General features: G+C 39.6%; 1 protein-coding gene across 1 annotated transcript in view; it reads right to left on the bottom strand.

The window, feature by feature from the left end:
- The window catches only part of PITPNM1 (phosphatidylinositol transfer protein membrane associated 1), a 1,523,951-nt gene that overhangs the window by 1,244,753 nt on the left and 254,205 nt on the right, over positions 1–24,993 (bottom strand). The window lies entirely within an intron of this gene.

Genomic DNA, 24,993 nt, shown 5'->3' with positions numbered 1-24,993 from the left:
CAATTACAAATAAATAGATTTGTGGTATTTTACATCAGAACCTCCATCAACAAGAAATCTTGAACAAGATTAATTTCTCTTTGAGCTCGTCTTTCTGGGGGGTGGTTGAATCATGAGATGACACATCTCCTGTATATACCTATTCTAAGTTTCTTTTGCAATGCATCTTAGCTTATATTTCTAACAGTTCCTCCAGCTGTAACATATCTGAGTTAAAAAATAATTGAAAACAATTATATTTTGTCACTGGATTGCTACTTTGCCTTTTACTTTTTTTTCTGAAAAATGCCCTACCTTGCCATGGCTAATTACCCTACCTTATTTTCTGTGTTGCACTTTTTATTAAAATCTTACAGTTATATCATTGCAAAATGCACAGTGCATTACAGTTATTTGAAATGAATTGTAGTGAAGTTTTGGTGCAAAAATATACAAAACTATATTCAACAAAAGGCCTAATGGAAACCCGCAGAAAATGCTTTTTGTTTAGGCAAAGCCCCTCTTCCTGTTTAGTGGGCTGCATCACCTGTGCCTTACTGTATAATATAACAAATTATGTACTCAATGCATATTGGAAGAAAAGGAACACTCAGCTTAGCTGCACCTGGACAAGATTAAGGAGCATAAGAACATAGGAATAATATTCAGTAAGTGATGGCAGGGATCGTAAGAGGCCTAGCCATAGACACCATTAAATAGGCACATTTAAAAGTTCTTGCCACCATTTACAGGTATTTAATAGTGCCAACCTCCCAAATCAAGAAGTGCTCTGCATGATATCCCTGGGGCAGATCTAGGTCTGTCTATCTAGTTATCAAGACTAGCCTTGAAGGCAGTAGACAAAACAATACTTTGTATGACCTCTAACGGAAACTTATTCTACAGGCTAGGAATATGTTGAAATAGGAATTTATTCTTCCAATGAGGCTTGTTTATCTTTTGGTGTAAATGTAGGTCCAGAGTATGGGTGTTTGTAGAGCCACTGGTCTTATACAGAAATCAGAGGTCAAATAGAATTTTCTCTTTCATGGCTTGAAAAGAGTAAATCATAAAATTCATTTAAAAGTAATGCTTCACCAACATTTTGTCAAATGTAAATTCTATTCAGCTTCAACTAAATTAAACAAACCCGATAAAGCTTCAGTCATCTGGAAAAAGCCCTTTTCTCCAAACTGCTATGATTACCCTCAGGAGCTATTTCTTCCCTAACTCACCCAACTTTTTGATCATGTTAAGTTATGATCTCATCTGAGCCTGCTGCTTTCTTTGCATTTTCCTTAGTGCTGTTCTTACTTCCTCTAGAGTGGGCTCCTCCTCTTCTTTCATTGTAGGCTGTGTCTGGGATAGTACAGCTTCTGTGGGTTTTTTTCATTCAGAAGCTGCTGGACATTCTCTTTCCATCTGCCATTGATGCCCTCTGTACTGATGAGAAGGATTATTGCTGGCATCCCTTATGAATGTTGTTTAATGACTAGCTTCATTATTCTGTTTTTGCCTTGCAACCTGATAGAGTTTCTCTGTACAATCTACTGAGTCACTTTCCAGAAGATGGTAGACTGTCTGCATCAGATGCCTTGTTCTTCATTATTGCAACTGCCCCCTAGCCTCTCTGTTTGCCATCCAGAATTCCTTCTTAGCCTGGTCTGTCTTTTCTATCTCCCAATTTTTCCTGCACTCCTTTCTTTCTCTTGATGACTTTCTGGACATCTATATCCCACCACCAGCTTTTATTATGTATCTTTTTTCCTTACTGGCCTGGCCACATATCTGTCCTGTAGTCCTCACATATGTTTTTGAGGCTCTGCTTTGCTTCTTCAACTCCACCTGTTTCTCCTTCTTACACAGGTATTAGAGACCTGAGTATTTCCTTGAACTCTTTGGCATTCTCTCCAGTCATCTTCCAGGTCTTCATCCTAGTCTCTGTTGAAATTAAAGCCTTCTCTAACCTCTTCTGCAGCTGATTGTGCCAACCAGTGGTTTATGCTGTAGGCTGACTGTTTCACTGGGGGTGACTTTGCAATCGGTGATTCTAACCCAATGCCCTTTCCTTACTAGGAGGAAGTCTGTCTGAGCTACATGTTAACCGTGCTTGTATGTAGTCATGTGACTGTCTCTTTTGCTGAACCATTTGTTGGCCACCATCAAGTTATTTTTTAGAGAGAAGTATAGAATGGCCTCTCCTTTATTATTGTGGTCCAACCCATATGGACTAGGTAGTACTCATATCTATTTCTGTCTGTCCCAATATATGCATTTAGTGGGAGCTGATAACGGGGACACTGAATGCATATATTGGGACAGGCAGAAATATGTATGAGTACTGCCTGGTCCATATGGCCTCTCCTTTATTCCTGTTGTCTAACCAATATGGACCAGGTAGTACTCATATCTATTTCTGTCTGTCCCAATATATGCATTCAGTGTCCCCGTTATCAACTCCCACTCATACTGTCCTACTTTAATTGCTGCCTGAATGCACTCTTTTTCTCATGGTCACAACCCTACTGTGGTACATAGGCTGAGATTATGAATACTGTCCTACCTTACACTGGCTGTGATTGGCATGAGTCTGTTACCAATTCGGATAACATCCCTCACTATTTTCTGAAGTCTTTCCCTCACCAGAAGTTCCCACACCATTTCTACTATATCTTCCTCCTTGGTAGTAGAATCTGGATCCCAAGCCAAATGGCTTTGCTGCACTGCCCTTCTATCTCCTGGATATAGATCATGTCATCATCTTCCAAGCTCAATTCTGTCAGAGAACTTAGAGTGGAGCAATCCTTAGTTCATGTTTCGCAGGTTGATTGGTTTTGCATCCAACTTTTGCTTAACAGAGCTATCCCAGGTAACCCAAGATGGGCAACTGTACTAGCTTATTGACCATGGGCTACTGGGCTTTATGGCAGGCACACACTGGCCATTTGTGGCACATAGACCCCTCACACCTTTAGCATGGGTCCCTGACATAGGTTGGAGTAGGCCTGGTCCTCAACCCACTTATCACTGACAAAATACCAATGCTCACTTTTTGGTGACATTAGTCAATGTGACCAAATCAACTAGAGCTATTTTTTTTGCACTGTCATGTGGCTGTAACATGGCTGTGTGATAAATCTGTTTCACCATCACATTTCTTTTATATGCTGGTGAAGATTTAAGGCCCTGGTTCTGGTATTTGTGAACTATTAGACATATGGAGGTAAAAAGAGATCCAGGATAACTGGGTCTCTAATGACATGAATGCAAGACATAGATTTCCCCTCAAGAGTCTATAAGCTACACACACAAACCGTAGAAACTCCCTGTTACCACAATGCACTACAGTGAAATATCCAGCAATGCATTCTTTATCAACAAAACATATCTCAAAACTACAAAACTGCCACTAAAAATGATCATCTAAATGAATATACAATGCTGGCTAAACAAATTATATCCTCAGCTAGTCTTGTCTGGGAAAAGCCATTTACTTTTCTATATTTTAATACAGTGTATTTCATACACTAAATAAATTAACTCTCACACTTGGTTCTCATCAACTGCTTCAACTTATTGTGCTTGTGAATCAACACTCTTGCCTTTTCTAAAGTAGTCATCCTATTTCTGACTTGTACTGCTGACTTCTGTCATGTCTGGCAAGCAGGTAGGAGCAACAGCAGGTCCTTGGGCAACATGACCATTGGGGTAGAGCAACAGGATTTAGTACTTATTATTACAAGGAAGATACAGATGGCACTGACAACATCTGGTCACCAGCTTTGTACAAATAAGAGCTTTGGATGAATGGATAAATACACAGTACTCAGACTGTTGAATGAGGATGCAGTATTAAAAAAATCCTAACAACTAATATAAATAGTAAGATCAGCATAAGCAACACAAACTACTTCACAGACTATTAATGTGCTAAAAATACCTCTTATAAAATTAGCAAATTGTCATATTGTTCTGTGCTCTCACATAAGTAGGATGCATGCACTATAAAACATTAGCCAAATGAATGCATCTGCACAGATCACCAAAGGAAGGAGTGAAATGCTACACATTTGAGATGCAACATCAATTAAATTTTATTTCACTAATAATTCTTGTGTTGTCAGGTAATGCCTCCTGTGTACTGCAGCTGGAAATTAGAAACACATTGATAAGATAAGATGACTGCCTAAGCTATTTTAAAGGGACTGGGGATTTTATTATATAGGGTGGTGAAGTACAAGCAAAAGAGGGGTATTGATAGGGGCATAACTACAGGTGGTTATCATATTGGTGGGTCAGTGGCTTTAGTGCAAAAATTTAATACTAAAGTGAGTTTCAGCACAGCATGTTGCATTGTGTAAACTGGTGGAGGGCTTTTTGGGGATTTTTCCCTTTGCCTGTTGTGGTGTGACCATGTAGGTATATAATTTAAGCAGTGAGAGGGGTAGAGAGAGGCTTGTCCCCACCTGAAAAAAATATTTGTTGTGTTTTTATAGTGTTTTCAACTCACAGTTTTTGATTTTTTTTTCCGACAACAGCTGTGAGTCTAACAAATGTGCTTCAATCACTTGTAGGCAAACCATTGCCAGAAATAAAGCAGGTATTCAACACAATATGTTTTTTTTCTTTTCTGAGAGGTGTATCTTATAGTACCCAGATGATGTCTGTAATTATTTAAGCAAATGACTGTATGACAGATATGTACACAATTTGTTTGGAATCAGAAATACTCACCTAAACATTTTCATGTTTGCATTTGGCAAGCTGAGCTCAGCAGCAACCAACATGCCAACGGTAGGTTGCTGTTCATCTGTCTGTCTGTCTAACTATTCATCACAAATACAAATGTATAAAACACAACATATTGTGAATAATATCAAAAACAAAAAAAAAAACAATTAAACCAAAATGATTTCAAATGTAAACTGTACATTTACATTTGCAAACAAAACTCTATCTAACTCAAACTTTAAAAATCTTGTTTAAAGTGGGGGGCCCATCCCCCCACCCCCACATACCAACATCCCCAGAACTTAAATATTACTCCAAGGTTGTACAACAACAAAGAAAGTGAAATCCAAAGAATTATGTGATAGTCAATCCAAACCAGCTATAATGTAATTCGACCAACTGTGACACCAATGTTTTTCACATAAGAAAGTTAAAACAATTAAACACTTCTTCAGTCGAATATGCTGAATATATATATATATATATATATATATATATATATATATATATATATATATAAGTAAAATAATGTCGCTCCAAATCATTATTGATCTCTCTGAATATGTGTCTCAGTTATATCCCTTACATTATGCAGCATTCTACCTTCACCCAGTACAATTAAAAGATGATTGACTGCAATAACTAGCTTAGTTTTTGGTGTCTTTCCAGGGGATTCAATATTTGTCAGCATGGTTTTGCAAAGGACAGTCAGTACCTATCCCCAGTAGGATTCTGAATAACGGCAAAAACTTTATCCACCTCCTTATACCTTTTTAGCTAATGCCAAATTGATAAACCTTCCAACATATGGCCCAAAGAAACCTAAAGGTGATACTGCTCAATGCTAGGAGCCTAAACAAGAAACTCCACACCCTATAAGCTCTCCTCACTTTGGACAATACAGACATCTTTGCTATTACTGAGACTTGGTTTAAATCCACAGAAAGTACTCTGGCAGTGCAAGACTTCAGTGCCTTCCATACATTTAGACTATCAGCTGCACAGACAGGAACAAAAGGTGAAGTAGTCTCGATATATAGTAGCAACAAGTATACCTCTAGCTTAGTTAAACAGAACAATGCTCTGGAGTTTATCCACATGCAAGTCACCATAGACAAAGTCCCATACTATATCCTAGCAAGTTAATGGTCATCTTCTGTATCCCAGTAATTCCATAGCTTATACATAGACCTACTGGAGACAATCACCATTGAACTAAATATTCATGAGACAGTTTAACCACCCCTCTATAGACTGGGAAACATATATTTCCTCAAACTCACAGGTACAATAGTTCCTGGAGGTTCAAACATAGTGGACCTGGTACTTACCAATATGGGAGAGTGCTGTACAGTACCCAGTGTCACATCCTTACTGGTGAAGTCAGACCACAAAGCTGTCTCCTTCAAAATAAAAATAAACTCAGTAACTCCAGCAAACCCTTAAACAGTTAGGAACTATTCTAAAGCAAACTTATTCTGGTAAGTGATAGTTTGTCAAAATTCACTTTCCCTTCTATCCTCGAGTTCACAGCAAACTATGCAGAATTGTTCACAGAGGCCCTGTACAAACATGTAAATGGCTATATAGAGGGTTCTGTACCTACTAGAAGTAAGCCCAAAACAAACCCTAAAAAAAAAAAAACACACTGATAAAATCCTAACTTTAGCAGAGTATATAACAAAAGGAAAAAAGTCATGTCTAAAATTAGGAAGAGCAATTCTCATAATGATAATAACTATCTAATTAAACTAAATAGGAAACTAAAAGGACTAATTAAGTCCAACATGGCCAATTACAAGGCCAAGATAGCTTCACAGGCTAAAGATGACCACAAGGCCTTCCTATAGCTGTCCATAACCTCAAAGGCAGCACACAGCAGTGTGCCAAAGTGATGATCAAAGGTGCCACCTTTACTGAGCAGACATAACAAATTTGCTGGCTGACAAATTCAGCTCAAGCTTCACCCCCAACTCCACCCTGCCTCCCCTCATGAAATACCTACTAGCATAACACCCCAAATATTAATAAGGAGCAGGTCCTGGTGGCACTCACTAAGGCCAATAACACAGACTCACTGGGTCCTTACAATATCCTGGGATGCCTCCTAAATAGCTTGAAACATGTCCTATCAGGACCACTTGAGTCATTTTTCAACTATAGCCTCAAAACCGGCTTTGTACCATGTGAATGGAGGACTGCAATGGTTATTCCACTTCACAAGGGTGGGCCATCAACGAACCTTGAAACTACAGACCCATTAGTCTGACTAGTCTAATATGCAAAGCCATGGAACAAATTATCATGGAAATGGTCAACAAAAACAAAGACAACCTTCAGGCACTGGACCCAACCCAGTTTGGCTTTGTCAAGGAATGGTCATGCCTACTTAACCTTGTGGACTTCTTTAGAAGGTCACCAAGGCAATGGAAGAGGGGGAAATGGCACATATCTCCTTCCTGGACCTGGCTAAGTAGTTTGATAAAATACCACACTTGGCTATAGTTGACAAACTCACCAAACTGGCATAAATCCCTTCATAACTTGCTGGATTTTTAGATGGCCTACAGACAGGACCCAGGAAGTCAGGACTGGAGAGACCACCTCTACTAGGAGACTGGTGGCCAGTGGCATACCTCAGGGCTCCATGTTGGGACTATTCCTATTTGGCAAGTAGTAAGGCTAATGTCAAGGGCCTTTGGCTAACCAGGCTTGAAGATGACTCCAAACTGGGAGCTGTCATAGATATTCCCCATGACACAAACATCCTACTAGAAGGTCTAACACAGACAAATGACTGGTGCCAAAATCACGGACTAAAACTCAATGCCAAGAAATGCATTGCAGTGCCTTTTGGGAAAACTGCCACCCAGACTAATTACTCCATTAATAAGACCCCCTTAAGAGGTATCCAAGGATATGGGAACATATGCAGAAAATAATCTGGCCTTTGTCTAACATGTGGCCAATGTATTAAGAAAGTCTTTCTATGTTACCTTACTTATAAGTAATGGCATGGCATCTAGGTCCAAGGAAGTCAGAGTGCCACTTTATTTGGCCCTTATCCAGACCATCATTGTGTATAATGTACCCTTCGGCATGCACCTGACCAAACATATGCAAAAATTGGAATGCCCACAAAGGTTCCTTACCAGGACAATCCAGGGTAAAAACAAATTGTCATATATGGATTTCCTTAAAGCCCTGTGTCTATGCACAATATTTTACAGGTTACCAAGACATGATCTATGTCTGCCATACAAGGCTTCCTCAGATCCATCTCTAATGGACATTTTGCACAGCCACAAAATGAACAGCATCAGAACCATTAGATCAGTACCACAGGGCTCACATATATGGAAATTCTAAACTTAAATGTAACTATACACTCATCCAAGATGATCCGCTACCCAGAAACCTGAGCATTAAGCATTTAATAATTACCACATAACACTTGAAAATAACATGTAAATGTACAGCTGAAATCCATCTATCTCCAGCAGCATGCAATCTTAGCCTTGGACTGGAGACTGAACATCTCAGATGTAATTTTTATTTTAATTTCCATTCTGTTTTACAAATATGTCTGTCTGTTTGTTAATGTTGTAATACTTAAATTACCCATCAACACATTTATGCATTATTTCTTGACCTAGCAAATGTGTTCTTCCTCAAAGTGGTCACACAAAGAGAAGTACAGAATTCTTTGGAATAACTCCCCTTATAACCTACTGTATTCATACCTGAAGCAATGGATCTGCTCTTTCCTGCTGTCTGTGTAACCAGCTTGGTAAAAATAGGCATCCTGATACAATGTAGAAATTCTCTTGTTTTCTGACAACCACATAATTCTCAAACAATATGATACAGCATGAGAGATGTACTTCTACACTGTCTGCGGAGGCAGGGCTCTCACATACAGCCACTTTAAATGTCAAACAATTTGTCAAAAACACATAGGAAACTCCATTATGAGGTACACCAATGCCCCAATCAGGAGGCTGAGCATGGAGAGGATCATAGTCAGTTGCTTATCATGGGCCAGGATCCACCAGAACATGCTCATACTCAGCCCACTGAACCACTGAACCACCACTACAGGTATGACTCAGTTGTAGTCCATTTGTGAATAAATGACCCAGGACCTACCTCCTTCGACTATATGATGAGAGACATTATGGAGCTTTCGGACTATGTGTTCCAGGCCAGTATGAGCTGAGCATTGAGCCACATTGTACCTTCCCCAAGGATGTTGTGAAAGTGAGAATAAAAAATAATTGATTTTAATAACTGGCTTAGTTTTTGGTATCATTCTAAGAGGAACAATATTTTTTAGCCTGGGAGGATATGATTGACAGACCAAAATGCTTCACCATGGATGGTCTGCACCTTCCTTGCTAGGCTTTGGAATATTGGCTAAAACCTTGTCTACCCCTCAGTGCCTATTTTTAGGCATTGTCAACCTGATAAACCCTCTGACATAATATAAACCAGTCCAAAATAATCTAAAGGCAATACTGTTCAGTGCCAGGAGTCTAAACAAAAAATTATTCTCCTTGCAAACTCTCCTATCCCAGGAGAATGTAGATGTCTGTGTAGTTACTGAGGTATGGTTTAAATCTATGGAACACACCCCAGCAGTGCATAGCTATAATGCCTTTCACACATTTAGATCAGATACTACACAGAAAGGGACAAAAGGTGGAGATATTTCAATTTACATAAAAAAAACAATCACACTTGAGCTCCTCCACATACAACTCACTCTAAGCAAAGACACATACCATATTTTGGCAAGGTATAGATCTTGCTCTATGATCCAAGAAACCCACATCTCTTACTTAACTGGACTTGAGTCACTCTCCACTCAACCCAACACCATAACTTAAAACTATTCCACTATAAAATGGGAATAATTTAAAATCCCAGATTTGCAGGCCCAAAGATTCCTGGACTTTGTCAACACAAATGCCCTGGACCATATGCACACTAGGGGCATCAGCATCCTTGACCTAGTCCTGAACAAAATGGGGGAGCATTGCACACCCCAATGGTAACATTATTACTTTTCAGGTCAAACCATAAAGTTGTCTCCTGGAACTTTTAGGAATTATTCCATTGCAAACTTCCTATTTTTAAGTGATAACTTGGCAAAATATCAAGGACCCCTAAACCGGGAGATCTCCTCTACATATGCTGATTCATTTACATAAAACATCTTTAAAATCATGTATACAGCTGCATAAAGGCAGTAGTACCTACCCAAAATAAGCAGAGGACAAGCTCAAAAAAGAAGCCACCCTGCTAGAAACTCAACAGCAATGTGTTATACAACAAATGGAAGAAAACCATGGCCAAAAATAAGAAATGCAATGCCCAGCAAGGTAAGAACTCACTCATCAAACTAAATAAGCTCAGGGGACTAATTAAGTCTATCAAACCCAAATTTGAGGCAAAAGTCCCCCCCCCAAGCTAAAGACAATCTCAAGACATTGTTCAGCTAAGTTCAAAACTTCAAAGGCAATACACAACAAAGTGCTAAACTAATTGTAAATATAGACACCTATACCAAACCAGAGAATATAGCAAATCTACTAGCTGATGAATTCAGCTCCAATCTTACCACACTTTCTCCCCCAGACACCTGTCAATAAATACCCCCAACCATAGGCCCTCAATACATTCTCCAAGACCAAAAAACACTGCATTGATGGGACCTGACAATATTCCAGGATGCCTCCTTGATAGCATGAAACATGACTTATCAGGGTCACTAGAAGCACAGTTCAATCATAGCATCAAAACAGGCTTCATTTAAGCAAATAGAAGACTGCAACTATCTCTCTGCACAAGGGCCATCCACAGACTCAGCAAACTACTGACCCATAAGCCTGACTAGTCTGATATGTAAGACCATGAAAAGAATAATCATGAAAATGATAAATATCAACATAGGAACTGTGATGATGTGAGGTATTGCCAGCTATACCAGGAGAAGTAGTGTCAGCATAGCTAGCTGGAGTTTTGTAAAGAATTATATGTCATTATTATAATCAAGCTGATTTGTACAGATGCCTGTGTTGAAAAATTTACTTGCAAAGATGATTGTGTTAAAATGTATTAAAAGTGGGTCCTGCTGGACAGAAAAGAAATAAACCTGTATCTACCTGTATATCAGACTGTATTGTAATTGTTGAAATGAATATATTGTAACAGAGGATACTGGAAGAGAAGAGGTTAATCTCTGTCAAGCTAACTTTGAAAAGTAGCATGAAATTAAATGATGTGGTTTAGGCCATAAAGATTGTATCTTACAGTTTTGACTGTAACCAGAGATGGAATGTCTGTGAAAACCAGGACTAGGAATCCTACTATATTGTCTTTAGGGGTGAACTAATTGCTACTCTGGAAGGGTAGAAGTTTTTGAATTTTTTTTTTTTGTGTATGGTGACGCATATCTGCAAGATTCTGGTTCAGCTGCTAGTAAAGGGGGTAGTGTGGGAGCTAGAAGCTAGGTGACCAGATGTATGTGATGTCATTCTGTAATCCAGCACTGAAATTATGTTTTAATACTAAATGAGACAGAAGGCTCAGGGCAGTCTGTTTTTGAAACCTGACAAAGAAGGGCCACTCACCTACATCATCTTGCCTTGCTCTAGTAAGTGAACTAGGGGACAGTAATTCTTTAGATCAGTCAGGAAAATATAGTGAGATTAGTTAAGTATTGATTTTCTGTATCTGTATGAATCTTTCCATTGGTGTTATTTTTAATATTTGATTGAAACTTTGGTGTTTATTGTAAATAGATATTCTTTTATTATTTATTATTAAATATATTTAAACTTTTCATTGTGGCTGGTCTTCTAGGGAATATTTTAACCTTTGAGACTTACATTTATTTGGTGGCACTGTGGCCACTCCTGAAAGCCTTGCTTCATTGGTCAAACACTACCATTTGCATTAGTATTAATTTTACAGAGTATAATTGCGTAACCTTGTAAGAGCCTTGAGTAGCTATCTTTACTCTGGGCAGAGGGGACATAGCTGGTAAATCTGTGCCAGCCTTTCCCAGGTGTGTGTGTGTGTGTGTGTGTGTGTGTGTGTGTGTGTGTGTGTGTGTGTGTGTGTGTGTGTGTGTGTGCGTGTGTCTGTAAATCAAATCTCAAAGTGTGTGTGTGTGTGTGTGTGTGTGTGTGTGTGTGTGTGTGTGTGTGTGTGTCTCAGCTACTTGGTGTAGGGACACAGAGAACTGGTTTCACAGAGAAGGTGGTGGAAGACTTGGTTTGGAATACTCGGCTGATGACTCAACTCTACAGCTGTGTCAGTGGGGAGTCTTATTTGGGGCCCGGAGAGAGAGAAGAAAACCCAGCCCTAGGACTGAGTGTAATCCCGCTATGCTCTTAAGGGAAATTGCAGTCAGTGCAGAGAACTGCATCTGGAAATACTGTGTGTATCTATCTTTGGTCCAAGTGAACGTCCATCACCGATATCTGTAATGAGGACTGATGCTCCTTGATTATTCGCCCAGAGGAGGGACATCACAGGAACCTTCAGACATTGAATCCAACCCAGTTTGGTTTTGTCAAGGGCGATCATGCCTATACAACCTGGTGGATATCTTTGAGAAGGTTACCAAAGCAAAGGATGAGGGCAAAATGGTGCATACTGCCTACCCTAACTGTCAAAAGCACTCAGAACAATTTCCTGTTCAGGAATTATAGACAAGCTCACAAAATTAGGTATAAATTATGTGTTCCTATTACGTGATCGAAGACACATTCTGTCAAATGCGTCTTGATCAAACGTAAAAGAACTAAAAGGCAAAATAGCGAAGTGGCTTTTAATCGAATTCTTTCCCTGGGAAAGAATTTTTTTGGCCGCTTCCATTACTTTGCCATTTTCAGCAATGTAGTGCAATCTCGGAGTTGGTATGTTTAAGTAGGGGGGTGTGGGGGGCACAGCCCCCCCACGTCAAACAAAACCCTCCACTTTATGTAAAGTTTTTTTTTTTTGAAAAAAAATCACTGTTCTGAGGTTTCAACATTGTAAGCTTTCACTTACATGGGGTCGATTAATCATCATTCACTTTTATAACCATTCAATGATGTAATATAGACCCATAAATTACTATGTTACCCTCTGGCTTACAGATAGGACACAAAAACTCCAGATAGGTGAGTCTACCACCACAAAAGACTAGTCACTAGCTGCTTCCTCCAGAGCTTGTGCTAGAGTTGGTCCTTTTTGGCATCTACTTCTCTGAAGTTAAGGCCAACATCAAAGGCCATTGGCTAACCATGTTTGCTGATGATTGCAAACTAGGTGCAGTCATAAAATTCCACAAAGACACAAACATCCTCTAAGAAGGTATGACAAAGACTAACACCCAATGCTAGAGTCATGGTCTAAAACTCAATGCAAAAAATGCATAATAGTAACTTTTGTAAAGACAACCATCTCTGGAATCTACTGAATTGATAATACACCCCTAAGCATTGACCCTATGGTCAGGGATTTGGGAACACATGTAGACAGTGACTTGGCATTTGACCATCATGTGGCTACTGTAGTAAGAAAATCATTCTGTATTGTGCAGCTTATCAGCAAGGCTATCGTATTCAGGTCCAAAGATGTACTCAGCTATCATTAGACAAATCACTGAGTACAATTCCCCCTACAGTATGTATCTGGCTAGGCATATGCAACAACCATTTCCTCACAAAGAGTATACATAGTGTAGACAGCATGTCCCACACAGATTGCCTGAAGGCCTTATCCTTGTACTTGGCTTAGGCTGCAGAGAGGCGATCTATGCCTGGCCTTCAAAATATCCCCTGATCCAGCCTTTATGGACCTGTTGCACATCTGCAAAACAAAAAGCATTAGAAACATCCTATCTAGAGACCTAAACCTTGTTTGTAATATAAATTAGCCATGTTGGAGTAACAGGTATGTGTTTCAGAGACTATCTCTTCTCTGGAACAGGCTTCCCATTCATGTGAAGGAGAGCTCCTCCATGCAGTTATTCAAGCACAACTTGGATCAATGGATGGGGAACTGTAAATTTACCATTGGTCTGCCAGCTATGTCCCAATCAGAAAGAAGAAGCTTATAAATACTCTATCTCTGATACCCAACTTATACACCCAATAAAAGAGCTGTATCAAAACGTTTCAAATATATAGATTTAGGGAGTATGGCTAGGCTTAAAAAGCCATTTAGGGTCATTAGTCTAGTAATTATTTATGAACTTTTTTAATGAGTATTTTTTTGCATTAATTGCTATAATTTTTGCCTAGCTTACCTTGTTCTTCATATTTTGTACCTATCATACCTGCAACAATCTTGATTTAAAAAAAAAATCTTGTTTCAGCTTTCATAGACCACTGTTGTCTTTATGCTAAATGTAGCATAAGCAGATTGTAGCATGCATATGTACTTGCCTGGCAAGCAATAATACCCATCAGGGAAGTGTGAGTGTGTGTGTGTATGTGTGTGTGTGTGTGGCGTGGAAGAACTACCGCAGTGGGCCTAGTTACCCAGTGGTGTAAACCTTAGGTCTAGATGATTGTCAGTGTTGAAGTGACAGCACAACCCCATGTGCAAAAATTGGAAAAAGGGATTGTGGATGGATAGATGGATGGATGCATGGATGGATGGATGGATGGATGGACGGAAGGATGGGAATTATTTTGAAAATAACGGACTGCCCATGGGTGCTGTGGGGCCTTACACTCAAGTGTCAGCTCCCTGTAACACTTCCTCTGGAGGGTATTACTGTGCACAGAAAATGGTCTATCAGTTAAATTGGTTTGTATTTGTTGAATTATTAATATTGTTAATATATATACATATTTTAGATAGTTTTGTTGTAAAATATTTCCTGTACCTAAAGTTTCATAGTTGTGGATATGTAATTGCTGTTGGAGAATGCATTTTATGTCCAGAAACACATATACATTTTATGTAAGTATTTAATGTCTAAACATTGGTTTGCATTTGTTTTATTATTCATAGGTTGACACTAGGCTATCTGCCCTAGGGTATTTATAAGCCTAGCCAGAATGTGTTTGGCTTTCACCACCCTTTTAGATTAGTTGACTGTGCCTCTGTATAGTAGGTCACAGAAGACAGCCCTTTTAAGGTTAGTTTACTGTGCCTCTGTCTAGTAGGGACACAGAAGAGATCCCAGGGGTAAACCTATGATCTCCCATCCACTTGTCAAAATTTCTCTTGAAGAGGGTCATTGAGGGGCTCTGCCTAACATGGATTGGGATTTTGTTCCAGAGTGAGGAGAGCCTCTGGGATATGAATCTGTCCCTCCAGCATGTCCTATTTATTTCTGTGCTGAGGTTTAAGTCCCTGGAGCGTATAGCTCTAAGGGTTTTGGATTTCCTGAGGGGGAGCATGTCCATTAATTCTGGGTTGGACATGGCTTTATACGTCAGGCACAGATCACCTCTGAGTAGGCGGTAAGCAACCGAGTAGAGCTGGAGTTTCTTTAGCCTAACTGTGTAGGGCATCTGTTTGAGTCTCTTGATCCTCTTGGTGAGGTACTTTTGGGGTTTTTCCAGTTGCTGCAGGTGTCGGCTAAGGTACATTCCAAATGGGGCATTGTATTCAATTATGGGCCTGATGAGTGATGAGTAGAGGGGCACAATGACCTCTCTTGATCTAGATTTGAACCCTTTTGTGATAAGGTGGGCTATATAGAAGGCCTTTCTAACCACTTTGGCAACGTGATTGTCAAAGGAGAGATTGCTATCTACTTGGGTCCCCAAATCCCTAATTACTTCTTCCTTACTTAATGGATTGCCACCTATGTGGTAATTTGTGGGCACTTCGTTTTTCCCAAAGGGGATGACTATGCACTTTTTGGCATTTAGCTTTAGGCCATGGCTCTGGCACCAGTTATCCATCTCTGTGAGACCCTTTTGGAGGATGCTTGTGTCATTCAGTGAGTCGATTATGGCACCCAGTTTGCAGTCATCTGCAAACTTGGTCAGCCATAGTCCTCCCGTGTTAGCCTGTACCTTAGAGAAATATATACCGAACAAGGGAGGTCCCAGGACTGAGTCTTGTGGGACGCCACTTGTAACTGGTTTAGAGTCTGACATGGCACCTGCAATTCTGACCATGTGGGTTCTATCCCTGAGCCAGTTTGCAACCCATCTTGTGACATAGGGGTTGATATTTAAGCTGGTGAGCTTATTTATGATGCCCAAGTGGGCTATTGTGTCAAAGGCTTTTGCGAGCTCCAGGTAGGCTGTGTAGACTACCTTCCCTTTATCTATGGCCTTGGTGACTGTTTCAAAGAAGTCAACCAGGTTCAAGAGGCAAGATCTGCCCTTAACAAAGCCGAATTGGGTAGGATCCAGTGTTTGGAGGTCCCCAATGTCTTTGTTTATGAGTTCCATGATGATACGCTCCATAGCTTTGCAGACCAGGCTAGTCAGGCTTATAGGGCTATAGTTTCCAGGGTCTGTTGTGGCACCAACTTTGTGGAGTGGGACCACTGTTGCTGTATGCCATTCCTTGGGTACATATCCTGTAGTAAGGCTGAGATTGAACAGTTACTTTATGTGAGGGTTCAGTTCTTCTTGGAGCTCGTGTAAGATGCAGCCCGGGACACTATCTCTATCATGCTCTATCATGTAGTAGCTTCCTCCTTCTGTTGTATAGCTTATTTATGGCTGGGATCCACCAGACAGGTCTCCTGCCTTTGAAGGAGTGAGTCTTGGTTTTATTTGGGATAGCACGATCCATGCATTCCTGTAGGTGTCCATAGAATGTGTTTGTAAAGGATTCTGCAGTTTGGGCCGTATTTTCCACTGGCCCGGGGGCTTTGAAGGATTCCACCTTGGTTTTGAGAAGTGTGAAGTTTGCTTTTGAGAAGTTCTTCACCATGATTTCCTTGGCTGGGGGTGGGGACGGGATATGGATGTCCAGTGAGATTAATTTATGGTCAGATCTTACCAATGAGGGGTATACCTCTGGTACGGAACATAGAGTCCCCATGTTGGTGATGATCAGGTCCAATATGTTTTCCCCTCTTGTGGGAGTGGTGACCAGTTGTTCCATAGAATTTGAGTTTATAAATTCTAGGAACCATTGGGCGAGGGTGTTGGGGCTTGAGTAGTGCTCCCAGTCTATGTTTGGGTAGTTGAAGTCACCCAATATAATGGTGTTTGGAGAGACCTTCATATCTTCCAGTGTTCTCAGGAAAGCCAAGTGGGGTTCCTGAGTTTGGGAGGGTGGTCTGTAGCAGGTTACAAACTGAAAGGCAGTTTTGCCCACTGTTAGTTGCACATGGATGGTCTCTGATGCTTCGTGCAGTGCCACTAACCTGGAGGTGTGGATATCTTTGATGAATATGGATACTCCCCCTCCTTTTGTGGTTCGGTCCGAGTTTTGGGGCCGAAAAGCATGGTATGAGGTATAACCTGGTAGTGCTGGGGTGCTCTTGGGAGCCTTGAACCAGGTTTCTGTTACTGCACAGATATTGATATTCTCCATACTGAGGAGAGCCTCGAGTGCATGCATCTTGAGGTTTAGACTTCTGGCATTGAGCAGCATTACCCTTAGTTTCTTTTTCCTTGTGTTGTCTATGGAGGTGGGTTTGTCTTTTGAGCCTTGCCTAAAAAAGGCACTATGGGGGCAGCAAGAGCCTTAGCCAGTATTCAAAAGCCCAGGGTGACAGGTGCAAGCCATCCCTAGTGAAGCAATGTGGCTTGTCGAGCATGTCATCCCAGGCTGACAGACACTGGATCCCCTGTGAATGACACCAATACTTTAGCCAATTGTTAAAATTGATAATTTTGTCTTTATACTGTGGCATCATTCTTGGTGAGGGTAAGATGCTACTCAAGGTCAGGGTCATACCGGCCTGGGAGGTCAGGGTCATACCGGCCTGGGCTACATGATCAGAGAGCTCCTCTATGTCTCTTTTCATGTAGTCCAGGGAGGCACGTCTCAGGTCATTCACACCAGCATGGACAATGACAGAGTCATATTTGTACTTACTTTGGAGTGACCTGAGTGCTTGTGTTATGTGGAAGATCCTGGCACCTGACAGGCAGCTTACAGTGACCTTCATCTTGTTCAGCCTGGTGAGTGGGACGTCAGTGTGTCTGACAATAGAGTCACCTATTACAAGTGTATTAGGTGTGCTGTTTAGCCTTAAGGGCTGTGACTGTGTGGCACACTGACTTTGTAAACTATGTGATACATGGGTATTGTTGTGGGGTAGTGGTTGCTTGGATGTCTGCTTTGGAGGTCTCTGCTGCTTGGGCAGATTTTTATTTAGAGCCTCCGAGTATGTTTTTGTGTGTTTATGTGTTTGGTTTGCTGTTGCAATAGGTCTATGTGAGACTGGATTTGTGGTGTGTGTGGTTACCTTCTCCTCCTGACTGACTGCATTAGTACTAGGTTGAGAGAGCTCAGCCTCCAGTTTGGCTATATAGTTACATCTCTCACATATATTTGAGCTTGTTGGGAGGAGGAGAGGGTGGTCTGTGTACATAAGGCAGTTGTAACATTGCCTCAAGATTCCCAGATTCACCAGCTGGACTGGAGAGTAAACCCGAAACTGACTTTTGGACATGCCAGAATAGTATAAGGAACTACTTTTTGACTGATCAAAAAGGACCAATAGGGAGCCAAGTACTTAAAGGGAGGTATTAGTATAAATATATTTTTTATATTTTTCATGTGAAACATTTCCACTACCTAATGATTCATAGCTGCAGTAGGATATGTAATTGTTGTTAGAGGACGTATCTTACACCCAATATATATATATATATATATATATATATATATAGATATATATATATATATATATATATATATATATATATATATATATATATATATATATATATACACACACACACACACACACACACACACACACACACACACACACACACACACACACACACACACACACACACACACACACACACACACACACACACACACACACACACACACACACACACACACACACACACACACAAATCTGCTTGTTTTATTTTCCAAAGCTTGTGAACGTGGCTTTTTCAGCTGTAGTTCAAGAAGGAAAAAGTAGAACAGCAAGTCCTTGTAATGGCACTGGAATTACTTTTGTTAGCTTTCTACATTGTTTGGCGAGCATAAACAAGACAGTGACTGTTTTATTTTCTTCAGTCCATGCTTCACAGTGCCTTAATATGCTGCTATGAAACCCTGGACTTTATACTAGTCTCTCCTTGTACTTTAATACCCTGTTGGAGAACATGTGCTCTTCAATTGGGTATTGTCAGTGAGATCTGTTCATCTTCTGAGCAACAGTAAATGGTATGAAACTTTTCTCTGATTCAGTGTGTCGTTATTCATTGTTATGTTGTGCCAATTCATTCAGCTTTGGGTATTGTACCACACCACATATGGTATTGTATCTGAACATCTCAACTTGTGCTGACAAATAAGAAAACTGATGCTGTGAATACTACATAAAGATAACAGTGTTTTGCATAAAACAACACAATTAGGAAAAAATTAACAAATTCAATGCAGACAGTACCTTTGGCAGGTTTCAGACAGCTGGTACTCACTGTGTATGTTTGATGCCCACAAGTCTAGTGCTCAGTGTGAAGGTCATTTACTTTGATAAAATGCTGATACCCTGGAACACAAGAACATACTAGACAAGTGATCCTGGGGACCATAAGAGGGCTAGCTATATACGCCTTTAAACAGACATACCTAAAAGTCCTCGCCATTCATGCTCACCTCACAAAGAGTCCTTTGGTGGATACTTAATTCAAATGTTGAGATTCAGAATTCCTTCCAATTGTACCACTGATTGTCTTACACTTAACCCTCCCCCAACAGTCTGGCTTTGTGAAGGGAAGGTAAACTCTCTTTAATCTGGTAAACTTCTTCACAAGGGTTACAGAGGCTGTAGATAGTGGCCATGCAATGGACTTGGCACATCTTTACTTGGCCAAGGCCTTTGACACCATTCCCTATGCTGGCCTCATTTTAAAAATCAGTCCATATGTGGTAAAATGGATAGCATTCTGGCTAAAAGACAAAACCCACACAGTGCAAGTTACATGAGCCTCATCAATGAGCATGAAAGTCACCAGTGTTGTCCTTGAAGGTCCAGTTCTGGGACCTCACTTGTTTGGTATTTACTTCTCAGATCTCCAAGCAGATAGTTAAGAATACTGGCTAACAAACTTTGTTGATGACTACAAACAGGGGGTTTCTGTTAAGTCAATCTATGATACCCAAACCATCCTAAATGTAATCTCCCAAGTAAACTCTTACAGCACTAAACATGGGTTCAAACCAAATGCTAAAATATAAAGCTTCATTACTTTTAGTAGATAGCTCCTCCTCTCATGATACTATTTAGAAACCACGCAACTACAAAATGAAAATGTAGTCAGGAACATAAGTACTTGGGCTGATAGCTCCCTCTTTTTTGACCATCATGTGGCAATGGTTGTCCAGAAATCCCTTTGTTTAGCACAGTTAATTCCCAAAGGAATGTCATCAAGGTCAAAGTAGGTAATCACTCCTTTATGCTCAGCATTGATCAGGCCATTTATTGAATACAACTCTTTTGGGATGCATCCAACTAAACATATCAAACAATAAAAAAGATCCTAAAACTTTCTAAGTAAAAAGTTTACTGGCCTTAAGTCCCTGAGCTACCATGAGAGGCTTGAAACTCTAATCCTTAATTTTGTGCCTTAGAGACCTTCGATGGGAGATATCTGTCTTGATTACCATGTCATTAGAGACTTGGTGTCCTGGATCTTCTGTATCTTTATAAGTCCAAGGGCTCCAACAATACTAGAATTAGGGATCTAAACCTTCACCAACAAATATATAAGACACACTGGAAGGTCAGGCTTCCCAAACCTCTGGAATAGACTTCTCTGAATGTTAAGTAGTGTAACTCAATATCTTCCTTTAAACATAGTCAAGATGGCCCTAGGATTGACATGTATGGCCCTCCTGGCAAAAGAAGTTGCTGCTCAAAAGAGGGTGCTGGAATATCCATGAGTCTATGAAGTGTGAGCTAGCTGTAGGACGTGTAGAATTATCTCATCTATGATACTGATAGATGTATGATTCAGGTACAGACTCACATCTGTCAGTGCACAGCAGTATGAGGTGGATAGTTTATCAAGCATTCTGCTCTGCATTTCACTGGCACACTGATTACTACACATGTGGCAGCAGGCAGAGTACACAGCAAGGTGGCATTGTATATCCTACAGCTGTAGATAACGCAGAGCATGCTGGGGGAGGAAGATACATTACAGTTACTTTTTACACTATCACCCCAAACTTACGAAGTGCCAAATACTATAACAAGCAAATATTAGCAAACACTCCTTGGCACTTTTTAACTTCACTTTATTAAAGTAAAAAAAAAATTCTAGAGCTTTGGCTACACAGCATTCAAGGTTCATAATCAGTTACAAACATCTCATTTTATACGCACCAATTAAGAGCTATCAAAATTCAAATACAAATGTAAGGAGATTCAACCAATTATAATAAACACTTCATAATTAATTCATCATTCATTATTCATCACTTTTGATTGCAAAGTATGAAATACAAATATAAACCAGGCCTCCTTTTTTAACAAGTCAGAAACATGTAAAAATAATTTTGAATCCCTGCATACAGATGTAATAAAAAAACTTCATTAATGTTGGATCCTGCCCATGAATTTCTTTGAAATACAATACTACCAGACTTGGGGATACTGTATTATGTGCGGCTTTAATATGTTCTAATACTTTCTTACCTGACTCATAGTTTGTCCAATGTAAATTTTTTCATGCACGTACAATACCATAAACTAGTGCTTCTGGGTAACAATTTTTAGTATCTATGGTGTGAAATAATGACCAACAATAATCTTTTAGAATGCTTAGTGAAAACTGTATATACCCATCATATTACTGCCCTTAATCCAAACTCATTTTTTTAATCTACTATCTTGATGTACCACTTTTTCTTTACTTTAATCACTTCTTCTGGTAAATTTCCCCATCAATTTGCATAATATTATTCTTTCATCACATTATTATAACACATCCTTCTACCTTTCTCTACGTCATCAGTTTTTTTCTTTTCGATGATAGTATTTTTTCTTGATAATTTTTAATTTCATCATTTGCATACTCTTTTTTCATATTTTTATCATCTCTCAGAATTGCTTGCACTTGCATTTAAATATTCCCACTATGAAAGTGTCATTCTCTTCCTTTATCCACTTCAATCATATATACAAGCTTAAAGAAGCAGAATAAACAACTGTATTTAGTAACCCCTATCTCCCCTCATCTTCACTCATATACAACACACCTCTTTTCACTGGGTGTAATCTTGAATCCCATATGAAAGAAAACAGCAATTGCATAATTTATTTTTCATATTTTACTTGGATAATATAAATATATGACGTATACACTATTTTCCCGTAATACTAAATTCATCTGATAAACCTTGTTCATGAATGCTAATTTATACATCCTCCATAGAAGACATATTAATTTCATTTCTTTATCAAACCCTCCCATTGCATCATAACTACATACTTTTCACCCATATTTTAATCCTAGCAAAGACACTTCATTCATTGAAAAATACACACCCCTAATTTTCACCACATCACCCAAACCCTTACTTGCTGCCACAGATGGAGAAGGCATTCTTCTGCAACCATACCCTTATCCTACTCTAATCCCTCCTCCTGGTGATGACAGACATGACCCCTGATGTATGGGTGTGTGTGTGTGTGTGTGTGTGTGTGTGTGTGTGTGTGTGTGTGTGTGTGTGTGTGTGTGTGTGTGTGTGCATGTGTGTGTGCGTGTGTGTGTGTGTGTGTGTGTGTGTGTGTGTGTGTGTGTGTGTGTGTGCATGTGCGTGCGTGTGTGCGTGTGTGTGTGTGTGTGTGTGTGTGTGTGTGTGTGTGTGTGTGTGTGTGTGTGTGTGTGTGTGTGCACTCAGAAAATACACACATCCACTGAAGGCTAGAGCCACAAGCTTAGAATTCCAAACCTACTTCCCCCTAGCCAGTGGCTTTTGTGTGAGCCTCAGTTTGTATGGGAACATAAACCAACCTCCCCCTAGCCATTGGCTTTTGTGCAGGCCTCAAGTTTATATGGGAACATAAACCAACCTCCCCCTAGCCATTGGCTTTTGTGCAGGGCTCAATTTGTATGGGAACATAAATTAACCTCCCCCTAACCAGTGGCTTTTGTACAGGCCTCAGTTTGTATGGGAGCATAAATCCAATGTCCCCCTAGCCAGTGATTTTTGTACAGGCCTCAGTTAGTATGGGAGCATATCCAGACTGGGAACTACCACTCCTCTTTTCAGAATAGGAAAACTGATCCTCTTTCATTTTAATTATTGACATTTGTTTAGTGGGAAAGACTAACTTAGTAATAAATACCCATTTACAGTGGAGGCCCTGGGAAATACTCCAGAGAGAGAGAGAGAGAGAGAGAGTTAATATCAAATAAAGCAGTAATATAGGTGTAATTAAAAAGTTTCCAATGAGCTGAAATCAGGGCTTTGTCTGTCTATGCCATCAGAGGCGGTTATACATCCATAGCGTTTGAGAAGGTCAGGTCTGCTGCTCTTAAAAACCTGCCCCTTGGTTGCAAGTAACCACATTCACAGACTTTGTCCTGACTATTTAGCTCTGTAGCATAACCATCCATAATCCACTGGATCCTGGTTTCTTGTAATGAATCAATAATGACTAAATGGTATTTTTTCTATGCAATCAATAATTCCTGAATTTCTTCCTTATTGATGTTCTTCTGTCTTTCTCCTCTTTCTCAGATGTAAAAATTAACAGAGATTAACATAAATACAGAAGTCAGGACATACAGCTTAAATAGATTCAGTGTTTTTGACAGTTTATAATTTGCAAGACTTTTGGAATCCTAATGAAGTCTTCTGGATGGCAAAGAGATAAAAGTGCTCAATCTATTTTAATTGTGCATCCTGGATTTCTTGAGTTTACAGCATGATTTGTATTGGATTTATCAGTTTCTTACATTCTTAACAACAGAACTCAGCTGTGTGTGTGTGTGTGTGTGTGTGTGTGTGTGTGTGTGTGTGTGTGTGTGTGTGTGTGTGTGTGTGTATGTCTTTGTGTTTGGGAAGAGCTAAAAGTATCAAATAAGTTCAAGATCTATACATCTTCATAGCTATCCTAGTCTTAATGAGAAGTAAAGTGAGTTTCTGAATCTGAAGATGTCAGTTTTCAGCTAAATACTTTGCTGGCAGTATTAACAGCTGAATCATCTTTCCTTCAAATGAAATAAATACTACGAGGGCTTCTTATGAGTTAAGTGAGTGAAAAATGAAATGGCAACTTTACTTTGAAGAGAAACAAAACTTTCAAACTTTGGATTATGTTTCTATTCTAAAAAACACTGAAAAACTACAGTACTTGATGAATAACTTTGCTCATGTTTGACATTTGATATTTTATGCTGATTAGAATGTTCACAAATGTCTCTGGATGTGCTGCCAGCCCCCATGAAGTCTCCATGGTGACTCCAAGTACTGTAAGAGAAAGATCACATGTCATTTTATTTATTTATTTTATTTGCATGCTGTTTACCAGAGTAGTGTACTGATCACAGCACGGCCGATTGCAGGCTCTGCCCAGGATTCTTGCAAAACTGTAGCAGGGTGGAAGAGTGATTAAAACAACTATTACAAACAAATCTCACATGGTCAGAGAAAAACAAGGCAACAGTGCAATGTAAATGAAGATAAGGAAACTATGCACCAATTTACAAAAGGCAAAATCATGAGGTACAATGAAAAACTGAAGTAGCAATATGTTAAGATGAGAGGAAAATCATTGAGAAGAGGCTTAATAGATTATGGCATGTGTCCTGTATTATTGCATTTGCATTTGTTTTGTTTTTTAAGATACTGATTGAATTGAGTTCTGAATTAAGAGTAGTTTAATCTCAATGAGATCAGATATTTGAAACTGCTATAATTTAGGAACATGTTCATAGAAGCTATGGTCTGAACTGTATAGCTTGATAGACAGATATCTCAAAACATTGAGCCAACTCTAGCCTGGCTTCTAAGGTTGTGGGTAGTCGATGCGATAAGTTTCATATTGAGTGAAGATGGGTTATTTTGGTGGAGTTTGTCTTGGTGGAGATGCATTCTTCAGTAACTTTACAGACTATTCGTAAATGTACACTAATGCATAGCACAGTTGGT

The sequence above is a fragment of the Protopterus annectens genome, chromosome 9.part0, assembly GCF_019279795.1.
Source record: "Protopterus annectens isolate FY-2018-M chromosome 9.part0, PAN1.0, whole genome shotgun sequence".
NCBI classification, from domain to species: Eukaryota; Metazoa; Chordata; order Ceratodontiformes; family Protopteridae; genus Protopterus; species Protopterus annectens.
The sequence above is the reverse complement of the archived record's forward strand: the minus strand, read 5'-3'. Positions and strand labels throughout refer to the sequence as shown.